At 42.8% G+C, this 12,948-nt stretch overlaps 1 protein-coding gene across 1 annotated transcript in view; it reads left to right on the top strand.

Moving 5' to 3' along the window:
• hcn4 (hyperpolarization activated cyclic nucleotide-gated potassium channel 4) overlaps positions 1–12,948 on the top strand; it is a 170,703-nt gene that overhangs the window by 111,023 nt on the left and 46,732 nt on the right. The gene's annotated exons all lie outside the window — the stretch shown is intronic.

The raw sequence follows: 12,948 nt of genomic DNA, 5'->3' as shown, positions 1-12,948 counted from the left end.
ACCATTGTACTGCACCTTGTATGCCAGAGTTGGATGGTCCTGTTTGACCTCACATAGTATGCTCAAACACTGCTATATAAATGAATCTATAAATCCATCTTTGGTTTGCTTCCCTACCAGCACCAGGCCCTGACGCAGGATGGTCTAGAGTGCCCCCGACAGCACCCCCTCCCGTCCCCCCCCCCCCCCCGCCGCGATCGAAATATCCCATACAGACTGTTTTGGCTTATAAACAGCGCAACGGGGCACTGTACGGTACCTGTCGCAATTGTGAACAGAGCAGCAGCAGCAGCAGCAGCAGCCTGCTGTAAAAACAAGCCCAAACTGCGTGTTGGTTTATAAACAGCGGGGCACTGTACAATTATTGTAGTTGTGATTTGGGCACGTACCTGGCTGTCGGGACTCGAGACTGGGAAAGCCCACTGCATGCACACTCGCGGTGCGCCACAGACACTACTGACTTCCTTCACGTTATTAGCCTACAGCCTGGGACCGACGCTACACTCTAGACAGGAGAGCTGTTGGGGGAGGCGGGGCACATGTTGCCTATGCATATTATGGTATGGTGTGGGGCTCCCGGCTGTGTGTGCTATAGCAGCAGCCACCACCATGCAGGCTCCGCCAAACTTTGTTCAACTCAACTGTCATTGCATCTCTGTATTATAATTTCATTTTACAGACGGCGCGGGTGGGCGGCCGTGTGCCCCCCTTGCCTCTGGGCCCCCACGTAGTCGCGTGGTCTGCGTCACGGTAGTTACGCGCCTGTTCCCTACTATACCTTTTGTGGGCATATTGAGGTTAAAGCGACTCCCTGTTGCTTACTGTCCCTAAAGCTGGGCGGCGGCGGTGGTTCAGGGGTAGAGTTAGGTAGCCGCAAGGTTGCCAGTTCAAACCCGGGCTCCCCCAGAGTTACTGTCGAAGTGTCCTTGAGCAAGACACTGAACCCCTAATTGCTCCCGATGTGCTAGTTGGTGCCTATGGTTTCCGTTGCCATCGGTGTATGGCAACGTGTGTGTGAATGGGTGAATGTAATGCACAATCTATATAAATGCACCATTTACCATTTTAAAGCTCAAACTGAACTTAGCAAACAAGCCATCATGCCAGCTGCCGCTGCAGCTTGGAACTTGCAGATGCTGGCTACTTAAGTTGCAAGTGGTATTGGTAGCTTATCAGTGTCTCCGCCAGGCCAAAGGCATGGGCCAGATTATGTTTTGCACCCTGTACATCAGTCTGCATGTCCGTCTGACTGCGAGCAGCTAATCTCTGGCACCGTATGCTTGATCAAGTACGTAGACCACTTTGACATTTGGGGCCAGCAGCGTACGTGTCACAAAACATTTGTATACAGGCCAATTCACTTTTTTTTAACCTATAACTGGACCGATAGATCAATTTTCTCCAGAATGTTTTGGAATACAAATCTTATATTGGCGATCTAAGATTTCTCTGTGTGGTTTTCAACAGAAGAAATAACCCTCTAATAATCATCTAGCGGCAGTGACTGCAGACTTCACTGGTCTATTTATGTGACTCATTTTGTCAGCCATGCTGTACGTCCCACTCCCAAAGGTTTCTTGTCTCTCTTGTCCCCCAATAAACCTTCTAAAAAACCCTCTATTCTAAGTCAAACGGACCCGAGTTGCAACTGTGCTCTTGTTTTCGCTATAATAGCCGGTCATCTGGATAGAATAGGCATGCTGGGAGTCAATTGGTTAAGCCAACACCTTGTTGTTTGTCTCTGAAATAATGTCACCGTAAAATAAATGCTGTCAACTTAATTTATTTAAGATAATGAAGATAATGATATTTGATGTATATCATACCAGTGTATAAACACAGTTGTGATGTTGAATTGTTTCCCCACTCAACAGTAAACAAACCGACATACAGTATAAGTGTATACAGTAGAGGGTAGTACGAGTCCATAAAATAGGACCCGTTCTGACACGGTACAGAGGATATTTGTAATTTGTAATTTACCGCTCTCTCTAGGTCGTCCTCAGGTCGTCCTTGCTGTTGGGAAGGGGGTTTGGGATGCGTCTCACTCCAAATCGCCATGGCATGAATGAACAGAACAGAGTCTGTTCTGCATTCACGCCACAGCGATTTGGAGTGAGGCGCATCCCAGGTCCCAGCAGTGCACACACACACACACACACACACACACACACACACACACACACACACACACACACACACACACACACACACACACACACACACACACACACACACACACACACACACACACACACACACACACACGTCAACAAGTCTGTTCAACAGACAATATGGATTTCTAGGATGTAATTAGAACGCATGCATGTCTATTTTTGAAAACTATTTTTAAAGTTGAAGCTCGAATCCTCATCCTCACGGGTCCTTTCGGGTAACTGCATTTCAGACGCCCCCACCGAGACCCAAGGCAATTTGGAATGGAGCCGACCCTTCCCGAGGGACAAGTCAATATTTTGGGTCGGAAACGGCTCGGTTCTCGGTTCGGCACTCGGGTATTTCGGTTCAGGGTGGACCCGTGCTACCCTCTAGTATACACAGGGTATCTACACATTTCTAAAGTTACAATGTAATGACAGAAAGAGGCAAACATTATGAAATTAGCCAAATTTCAAGTGCGAGGCATTGTGAGCTTGTAGTTCGACTAGTTTCACAATATTTATCTGTGTAACCGAGTCAAACTAATTGTAATACCTACAATTCCTAGTGCTTGTCGGTGTGGGTGGGTGGGGGGGGGGTCCAGTTCAAATATGACTATTTTGGGGGGTGCGGCCTGAAAAGTTTGGGAAGACATAGGGAGTGATTTTGGGAGAACCATTTTATCCTCATTCACAGGTTGAGGTTGCCTCACCGTTACTACAGTCGTTACAGTCGTTACTACACCGTTACAGACTGTATTCAATGCTACTCGGCTCTAAGAGAGTGACTTAAAAATGAACTTGAGACTCAAGGCTGTTCTCCAACACCAACTACAATAGCTTACAGAAAAAACAAAACAACAAAACAAAAATAACAGTATTGTTGTTGTGATTTCAGTTTTGCCTTGATTCTTGTTCCCTTCAGTGGATGGCTCTGTGCTGCAGGTACAAACATCCAATGTTTCAATTAGCCAGGAATCTAAGGCCTCGTGAGCCAGCCTCTGTTTGCATACATGTATCAAAACACAAGCTTTAGCCATTGGAGAGGAGGAGGGGGGAGGGAGGGAGAGAGAGAGAGAGAGAGAGAGAGAGAGAGAGAGAGAGAGAGAGAGAGAGAGAGAGAGAGAGAGAGAGAGAGAGAGAGAGAGAGAGAGAGGAAAGAAAATAAATGTTTAGAAAGTATAATTAAGTGGCTGACATCTCTTTTGGGGAATGAATTATTCATATTTTATTTGGTAAAAAAAAAACTAAAATTAGCATCCACAAGAGAGATGGAGACTGAGAGCAGCGAGGAGGAGGAGGGAATGGAGAATAAAAAGAGTTTTTAGAAAGTGGTGAAGTAGAGGGAAAGAAGAAGGCAGAAGACAAAATGCCCATACAATTACTATTTACTTATTATTCATTTATTTAACACATGGTAATTACATCAAATACATAGAAATAGTCATCAAGAATCATAAGCAAGCTAAGGGAGGGGGGTGCAGTCAACAACGTAAGTTGTTATGTCTTTCGTATGTATTCAGGCACATTGTTTGCACACAGGTTTTGCCTTGATTTATTTTAGACCGTACCCCAATACAGCTTTATATTCTGATAGACCTCATTGTATAGAATGTTTGTTCAGTAACAGGACAGGAGTCTCCTAGTCTCTCCAGCTCTTTAATTCATAATGCATTTAATGAAACTACATTTTCAGGTCAGGATACCAAATGTATCTAATCAGGAGAGAGAACTTTTATTTTATTTGATTGAATACGTATTGCTCAAACATTTACCGGTAGACTAAAAGGATAACACATGACTTGTTTCCATTGTGGTCCTATGTATTCAATTCATCAACAGAGTATAGCATATTAACACATGGATGCATGTCATCAACAAATAGTAAATCAGTATTCAAAATAGCAAGCATTTCTAATATATCCTTTCCTATAGGCTTTCAATGTTAGACAATCCCAGAAAACAACAAATGAAACAATTCCAATGTAGTCGGCGCTTGTCTTAGTTTATTTCACTCTCTATGTGACATCATTTCTCAGGTGTAGGTATCTATAACAATCTTTAGAACTTATGCCAAATCTGTCTTGCCGTTGTTTAAATTATTTAACACTATCCCCTCCTCAAACAATTGAGTTCTTTCTCAGCCCACTCACTCCATTCCCTTATCAACCTCATCACATCATCAGCCGTGGGCTGGCTTTCCCACCCCCCGACGCACCATGGTCTGTCTCTTTCCATATCTGCTGTGAGCCGATCCCCCATCAGAGACCCAGCTTTCACTGGTGATTGGTAAACAAGAAAATGCCTTTGAGTGAGGTGACCGTGCTGCTAGCGTGCACACACTAGTATTCATCACAATATAACAGCCGGGGGGCATTATCTGCTATTTGTTCACTTGTACTAATGCCCTTTCACGTCGGGAGAATCAAATTGTAATGCGGCAACAAAGCCGAGGATAAGTGGATGTATTTGCGCAATGATGACAGTGTTGGGAGACAATCTGGAAAACGCAATGTTTAAGTCCTTGTCATTTAAAACAGATCCGAGCGCCACGCCTCAGCACGCCCAATGTGGTGACGTTCGGGTAAGACGTATTAAAACATGGGGAGAAAGAGAGAGATTGCAGGAGGGATGTGGGCTACACCTGTCATGCTTACACCAGTGGTTTTCAAGAGGTCTTTGAGGAGGTTCCAGGGGGACCCCCATGGCTACAATAAGATAGTTAACCCAATCCGTACTTAATGCTTAATGCACTTAATTAAGGTCACCTGGGCCATCCACGAGAAACACGAGATTTGATTAAAAATGATTTAAAATATTTATTTACCTTTTTTTATTTTTGCCTCGGTTAGCTTCCGCGGCTAGCATCCATAGGTCTCTCATTGTAGAAACAGTGTACATGATAATCTGCGGTAAACGTGCACGCGCACAGGGTTTTATTTATGCTCAGAATTGCATAACATTCCATGTTTATAGCCTATTCATTGTTAATCCAAGCCACGCTGATCAACATAGCTGCTATGGGTATGATAGTCCGTCCGTTCCCTAGGGTTATCCTAGCAAAACAACACTACATCACTTCCGGTGCGGGCGAAAGTTACCCGTTTTCTAAGCTTATTTCACAGATTTTGCTGGCACTGGTACCACCCTCTGGCCTGGAAGGCTGCGCAGTAATGTGTTAATATGACCCAAATGTGTAGGAACCAAAAGTGTCTGTAACTGTCTGAGAGTGGAGGCCTACACTCTCAGAGTTAAATGAACACAGATTATACTACCGTGTAGACTGGGCATCCCAGAGATCAAAATGTTTTTTATTTTATTTTTTTATCCAAAATGAGGCTGATAGCACAGCCTCGTCACATACTAGACTCAACTAGAGCATGTCTGAAATACATATAAGAGCTGAAATCGTAAAATATTATAGAAATGTAAATATTCATAAATGCTTAAACATGTAGCGTAGTGTAATGTTAGAGACCACAGAAGTGGACCTTTCAAGCCTGTTTTCTCAACTCGCTGTTTTCTGCAAGACATTACTCTATAAGCCATATCTCCAAAACTGGTGGACAACCAATATGCCAATTTGAAGCTATGATTCCCTGCTTTCATATGACATGAAGAAGAAAAAAAAAAATAATAATTCAATGGCAGTCCCTCAGTCAAATTCTGTGGTCTAATGTATATCAAACTGGGGAGTTGAGAATCACAGCAATAGCTGTAAAAAATAATTCATGTGGGTCCCTGGCATATATTTTCAAATGGGAGCAACCATTCGTTCCCTATTTATGGTCCGTTGAAAATAGCCTGTCTGGTCAGAAATGGCAAGGAGAAGAAGGGAGACGAGATACAGGCGTTTTCGCAGATAGAATAAACAGGAAGTGAACGGCCGAGGAGATCTTGTGATCATTTGATCTTCTGGATCCCTGTGTGACAGTTATATGTTAGCGAAGCCATCTAGTGTAAAATCTAAAAACACGGCACGGGCGGTTAGCTCAACCGTCTGGGCACCTAGGCTGCCAAGCCAGCCGGACGGTGTGCCACGGGTTCGACTCCCGAGCCTGACGGCCTTTGCCGCGTGTCACTCCCCATCTCTCTCCCCCTTTCCTGTCTATCTACTGTTCGCTATCAATAAAGGCATAAAAAGCCCCAAAAAACGAACATCCTGTCATCTTCTTGATGATGATCATTATCCATTCACACACAAAGAGACAAAGTTCTTCTGCCTTTCAGGAAGAAAAGAGCTACTGGAAACAACCTCTCCTGCTGCTCCGGTCCTGCCGGCTCTCAAATGTGGTGATGAGTCATGCGCTGTTCAAAGGAGATTCCTACAAAACTCATGCACTGCCAATTGCCAACCACATCTTTTCACGTTTTTTTTGTTTTCTTTCCTTCTGATCTGATTTGTTTTTCAAACTTAGGACAGTCCGTTATTTTCCAAGTGATCAGATATCGTCGCCCTTATCTGCATTGGTTGCTATGGTATATATTGTAGGCTTATATGGAACTTGAGAAAGCCCGGAGGGGCGAAACGTATAGGTTGAAATAAAGAGGACGGGGAGCAGAATTATATTGTGTGCGGACAATCCACTTTTTCTTCATTTGATTACTTTTTGGGTCCAGCACCGTATTGAAAAACTGGGATGTGCATATCGTTTTCTTTCTTTACATACTGTACAGTATAGGCTACCAGTAGTTCTAAAACTTTGGATGCCGCGGGGTGAGTTTCCCAAAGACATCACAGCCGTTAAGAGTTACAGAGTAAGCTGGTTCTCCATGCTGGCATCCAGCTTCCACCTTAGCCCTCCAAAACAAATAATGATAAATCATCATTTACATAATAATTGCTGAAGAGATAGACTGCAGTCTGAATATGGAGGGATGGAGAACTGAAGACAAAGTGATCAGAGAGATGAAAAAGCTGACTGAAGAATTTGCCAAGCCTTCCAGCAAGCTGAAGAATGTAAATGTAAATGTTGAGAGAATGTCGGTTCATTATTTCTGGTTGTTCAAATAGTGCCTATGTAAAGATGAGCTGTGGTAACAGTAAAGCGTGTGAGCTATGAATTGGAAATAATAACTGTAAGCATAACTCTAAACGCACGCACGCACGCACGCACGCACGCACGCACGCACGCACGCACACACGTATTGTGAATGGCTGAAGTTATCAGCTCCATTGTAATAACAGACTTTTGAATCCTCAACAACTGTGGAGATATCCATGCACACAACAGTAATGCTTAAATACAGGGCAACAGATCATTTTAAATACTGGAAATTCAAATAATATGAAAAACAGTCTGATTGGCTGTATCTTCTGTGGATTAAAGAGTTGGATCGAGTTGTTCGTTCAATAACTCCTCTTATTGAACAAACTATATACTATATAGCTATGATTACTATCAGAATATATAGCTTTAACCTTTTAACCAAAAAAATTACTTTTTTTGTTTTCACCAAACAAATATCCCTTAGCCTACCTACCATTAAAGTGGAGCAGTGGGCTGTAAATGGCATGATGTAATGGCTCCTCAGGCAGTCGTCTGGACAGCTGCATCCTGGGAGAGATAGCAGAACGGGGTCACTTGACAAATGTCTTGCTGTGGGGTCCTAAAGTGCTCTGAATCCTCTGGCACAGGAACATTTACCTGCAAACATAATCCCCTGCATGATATTATCTTCATTCTTCATTTACTACCTTCTGGACATATAATAGCAGTGGGTCTCAAAGTTGGGGTCACACACACGTGACGGAGACCCTCTGGGTTCCTTGAGGGGGTTCCAAATGGACCCTTGTACTGTATGTCTGTAGCTCAGTTGGGACTATTTATTTTATTTTTTATAATGATGTTGTTTCTATGAACATGTTTTTATGGAGATGGATTTCCGTGGCGGAGTGCCACACCTACCCAGTCAAATTAGTTACTTAATAATGCACATAATCTGTCCTTTTACTCTACTCTGCAACTGTGTGTGTGTGTGTGTGCGCGTGTGTGTGTGTGCGTGTGCGTGTGCGTGTGCGTGCGTGCGTGCGTGTGTGTTTGTGGTGTGATGTAGGTAGGTCATTCAGCACAAGGAAGGAAATGAAAGTGAGGGAGACTGTGGCTGCACACACATATCAGACACCTATCTTGTGTATCTCTGGTGTCTATTCCGTGTTTAATTCATTTCCAAGCTGATGGCTGTGTTTTGCCCCTGCCTCCCCCCATCAAACAAGACTTGTCAAACCATGTGACTATCATCACCAAAAGTTTGATGTGAAATAATTGCATAGCTTTTTAGATTTTTATGATCTTAGTTGTCTTCGGTGTGAGGAGGCTGATTCTAAAATTAGTTTTCTGAAAATATTTTGTTACAGGGACCCCCAGAAGCGAAATTGAATCTAATCTACACGCTATGAGTTTGTAGATTAGGCTTGGGCGATGGGACGATTGGATGAGTCCAAACGCCGAATATTTTCTCTGCATTTATTTTTTCTTTTTGGCAAAATAATCAGCTACTCAGCCCTATTGAAAATCCAACTCTTCAAATGTAGCCCAATTAACCTGTACAGCAGGATAAAGTGTGAGTAAAATGCAAATCAATTTGGGCCAGCAAACTCACAGCAGCAGCTGTGTGTGCATCATGGGGGCGGCTGTTAATAGGGAGTGCAAACCACCTCCCCTTGGAATGGTATGCCCCAGCAGCATTGGGGAAGTATGTTATACACTGACACCACGGCGCGTAAACAGCGCCTCAAACTGTGACTCCGCCCACAAACGGGGGAAGTTGTGATTTTCGCTCGTTCACTGCAATGCAATTTGCGGCATTTTCAAAACAATATTGAGCAGAGTAGCGATTATCAAACGTATTTGCAATGCCATATGTTGAAAGATCTGTTGCCCGTGGACAAGGCACGCTACCTCCGCAAGTTAGATAGCATCGGCATAGATGTTTGTCCGTATGTGATTAAGGATTGGACCAAGTTGCATTGGCAGCCATAGAAAATTCCGGGGTAAATTCTTACCCCGGATGTGACGTTTCTGGGCGTTCCTGTCTAGCGTGGTGTCAGTGTATGTTTACGTCCCTGACTGTCCGGCCCCAGTTTAATACAGTAAAAGTAGAATGCACAGTTGCACACTGCTGTCTCGTACGTGTCTCATTATTATACACACAAACAAGATTAAGTGGAAGAGTACCGTGCTTCACTGCAGGACCCGTGGAGTCGGAAAGAAAAGGAAAAGATGAATGAAACCAGTGGCGGCTGGTGAGTTTTTTTTCCAGGGGGGGCGCTATAACAAAATCAAGAAAACATGCACTATTTATCATCACATTCAATGGAAGGTATTTATTTTTAGTGGGTCGCACACACCAAGACTTCAGTTCAAAAATATTTATTGCATTTTTGAACAGGGACAAACATTTCGGCTATCCAGCCTTCATCAGTGTGGAGAGTGACTGAATGTAGGTTCCTTTTAAAGGAGTGGTGACATAGTGCAGGTGCACAAAATCACCGCTAATCACCTCACATCACACCCAGTGGGTAATCACAGATTGGGACTGTGTAATAAAGTCTCTGTTAGCAATCAACAATGTGACTAGCAATTACATCTCAAAATATACATATATACAAAGCAAAACAATTACGGGATTGTTTAAACACAGCTAATGTAGGTCGCTGGAGACATCAGGCTTTTTTTGCCGTTCATAGATCAGTTACATACATTAGAATAGAGCATCATTCTTTTCTACCGTCAATAGCATCCACTCAATACATCATGTGTGTGGCATCGGGGAGGCGGCTATGCCCAGATATCCCTATTGCGGGATTAGATTAATTTGATTTGTTTTTTAAATTTTAGAATGAATAATCCAATTAGTCAACAATATAAGGGGATGGCCAGGCAAAGTACCTTTTTGGGCCACGGGCGTCGCCAATATCCCGATGCCATTCACAGAAACTGAGACATGTTACATTCCTCATTCATGCCCAAAGGAAAAAGAGTTTTTAAACAGTATATCCAATAGCATTCCCTTTGTAGAAGTAATTTTTCATGGTTGCCACCTCTGCGGTTGAGCCATACCTTCTCAATGCCTATACATTTTAAATCTTCAACTTTGTGGCCAAGTTCACAGAAGTGGCCTGCCCAGAACGTCACGTTCGTATACAACAACACTGGCACTGCAAAAAAAAGGCAGATCTACAAGCTCTCAACACGTCACATCCTCGACGCGCTGAGAGCTTGCAGATCTGCTATTTTTTTGACCCGCGACCTGCTGTGAGCTGCTCTCACATTATTTATTTTATAGCGCAAATATAGATGTATCGTCAATCGGTGATTTTGGGCCAGAGTCGGCAGACGATGGTTGATAGGAAAATGTTGGCATATCACCCAAGCCTATTTTTAAGCCTATTTTTTAATAGCCAATTTGTGCTAGCTAAAATGTAAAATGATAGATGCTGTACAGTAGGTGTAGGTGTGCCTCGGCGCTGCAGTGACAGGGACACTGACCGCTGGCATTGAGTGACCGCCTCCAAGTGGCAGCAAGAAGTCTGATACCACTTTACCGTTTTACCCTTTCCCTTCCTCATCCCCTCTCTCGGGCACTGCTCCAGGCACTGCTCCAGGCACCTCATCACAGGTATAAAGCCTCATGGGGCGTGGAGAAAGGTGAGAGGAGGTAATGGAAGAAGGGAGGGAGGGAAGAGAGTAAGTAGACCAGGGAGGGAGGCAGAGAGAGAGAGAGAGAGAGAGAGAATGTAATGGGGGAGGAGTTGATAAAAAAGTGAGTTAAATGGGGAGTAGGGTTGCCAACGATAGATATTGAGATACAAGGGACTTTAAGCAACGACGGTTTTCAGGACGGCTCCGCTATGCGGAAGTACGGCGGCTATGACGGCATGACGCAATCACCGTAGCTGTCAAAATCGTTAAACAGCCGTCGGCGACGGGTTCCCATCCATTTTTGGTTCCCATGGTAACACGTCTATACAGCATGTGTCAAACATAAACACTTTTTTTTTTAACCCCGTCGCACGTCAGCTAACTTAACGATATTGCTTAATTCTTACATGCGCTGGACATGATCAGCAGTGGAAAGAGGAAGGGCTGGATCAATCTGTGTTATTCTAAAACCGTTTTAATATAAACATGGTTAATATAATTATGGTATTAGTGTTATTTCATTCAGAGCATGCCAACACATTACACAGCATAAGAGAGGTGATGGAGCAATCGGTGTAAATGTATGACAGCTATAATTTCAATAAACATGGTTATGACATGGTGTTGTAGACACTATGTAAGTGTAGGTTCTGACGTAGTAGAAACGGCAAGCAGGTTTATGTATCGAGCACTGATCCATTTCCGGTTGCCGGAGTGGACTGCCGTAGCCGTCGTTGCTTAAAGTCCCTATTGACTCCCCAGAGCCGGAAGAGGCGTCTACCTATGTCTATGTTGCCAACTCCCAGAGTTTCAAATAAGGGACACCTCCTGGCCACGTGGCATCGCTGTGCGGCCGTTGCGTCAAATCCCCATTTTGTGTCAAACAATTAAACATTACATTAAATGAAACAACACAGTACCATTTTTTGGGGACCTTGACTGCATTTGTAGTACAATCTTTTGGCTTGCAGCGACATTGTTTCTTCAGGAACAATATTTCTAGTTGTAATATTGTAATTGTAATATAATATTATATATAATATCAAATACTACCTGACCTGTAGTATACAGTACATGTATATGAGCTGTTTGAGACTGTGAAAGTGCTATATAGTATGCATTATTTGTATTATGAATACATTATTAGTCATTACATCTACTTGCATTATATGATTCAGTTGATCTTATTGGTTTAAAAATATCACGGTGTATCAGTGTTGGGGTACTTAATTACATTGAACATTTAGCAGTATAAAATTGACAAAAAACTAAATCTAAATGTTAGTAAAGGTATGATTTGGAAAGTACACATGCCTTGAATGAATCTGCAGTCTACACTGACCTAAAACTTTGCTCTACCCCTTCCAACTTATAGTTCATGCCATAATGACTTGGTTTTGTGGTTTAACTAAATATTAAATATGAAGCCTTAAATGTAAAATATTCAAATCATAAACTTGACCTTATTTCAGACCATTTTACAAAGCATACAGGCTTCTCAGGTCAGTCAGGTCACAGTGCCCACTACTAGTACCCACTCTTCTGGTTTAAATTCATATTTAGATACTACTAGGCTACTGCTACTAGACTAGCCTAAGCAACAGAATCAACATGCTTATTTGACATACCATGTTAGCCTCTAGAGTTGCTTGATGAAACAAGGAACTGTGTCAGGGCTCCCTGGCTTCTCCTCTGCTTCTCTTTCCTCTTGTGGTTCTCACCAGCAGCATGTTGCTTAAAGGGGCATTCCACTCATTTTCAACATTTTACTATGTCATTAATATACCTTAGAGCTGTTGTGTGGAAATAATACAAACGTCCCCCCATTCTGTGTTTCCTAGAACTAGAGGTCTGAAATAAATCATTAACATGGTGAAACACATCTTGATGACATCATCAAGATGTGTTTCACCATGTTAATGATTTTTTTCATAATTACAGTTCTAGGAAACACAAAATGGGGGGACTTTTTTAATTATTTCCACACAACAGCTCTAAGGTATATTAATGACATAGTAAAATGTTGAAAATGGGTGGTTTTCCCCTTTAAGGCAGACAGTACAATTTCCCTTGTATACATCGCCCCTTATGGTCTCTAGCCACACAATCTTTTTTCCCACTCAGCCCTGTACTTAGTTTTTCTTCTT

This window comes from Electrona antarctica, assembly GCF_951216825.1.
Source record: "Electrona antarctica genome assembly, chromosome: 3".
NCBI classification, from domain to species: domain Eukaryota; kingdom Metazoa; phylum Chordata; class Actinopteri; order Myctophiformes; family Myctophidae; genus Electrona; species Electrona antarctica.
This window is presented reverse-complemented; position numbering and strand designations above follow the sequence as displayed.